General features: G+C 49.9%; 2 non-coding genes across 2 annotated transcripts; both read left to right on the forward strand.

The window, feature by feature from the left end:
- Positions 1-40: 40 nt before the first annotated feature.
- On the forward strand, positions 41-159 carry LOC123174723 (5S ribosomal RNA). The gene has a single exon (XR_006487303.1). It is a non-coding gene; the product is annotated as a 5S ribosomal RNA (ribosomal RNA).
- Positions 160-460: 301 nt separating this feature from the next.
- LOC123174704 (5S ribosomal RNA) lies at positions 461-579 on the forward strand. The gene has a single exon (XR_006487287.1). It is a non-coding gene; the product is annotated as a 5S ribosomal RNA (ribosomal RNA).
- Positions 580-676: the final 97 nt, after the last annotated feature.

Raw genomic sequence — 676 nt, forward strand, 5'->3', positions numbered from 1 at the left:
GAGGGGCAAGCATAAGGGACGAAGACGGGGGTAACATGTCGGATGCGATCATACCAGCACTAAAGCACCGGATCCCATCAGAACTCCGAAGTTAAGTGTGCTTGGGCGAGAGTAGTACTAGGATGGGTGACCTCCTGGGAAGTCCTCGTGTTGCATTCCCTTTTTAATTTTTTTGCACCGCGTGCAAAACAAAACGCACGAGCGCGACGTATGTTTAGCACGTTTTATTATTTTGCACGTTTGCGGTAAGTTTTAGCTCGCTGCTCATTATTCACGCGTCTAGCGGCGGCAAGCGTGTTCTGAAAGGGGTCGAAACCATGGTAAATAGGCACTGGTGCAGTTGAACCGTGGTAAAACTCGTCTCCGTAGTTGAGCGGGAGCGGCCAAAGGAATGTGCAATCGTGTGTGTAGTGGAGCTGGGAGGGGCAAGCATAAGGGACGAAGACGGGGGTAACATGTTGGATGCGATCATAGCAGCACTAAAGCACCGGATCCCATCATAACTCCGAAGTTAAGCGTGCTTGGGCGAGGGTAGTACTAGGATGGGTGACCTCCTGGGAAGTCCTCGTGTTGCATTCCCTTTTTAATTTTTTTGCACCGCGTGCAAAACAAAACGCACGAGCGCGACGTATGTTTAGCACGTTTTATTATTTTGCACGTTTGCGGTAAGTTTTAG

This window comes from Triticum aestivum, unplaced genomic scaffold (assembly GCF_018294505.1).
Source record: "Triticum aestivum cultivar Chinese Spring unplaced genomic scaffold, IWGSC CS RefSeq v2.1 scaffold90744, whole genome shotgun sequence".
Lineage (NCBI taxonomy): Eukaryota > Viridiplantae > Streptophyta > Magnoliopsida > Poales > Poaceae > Triticum > Triticum aestivum.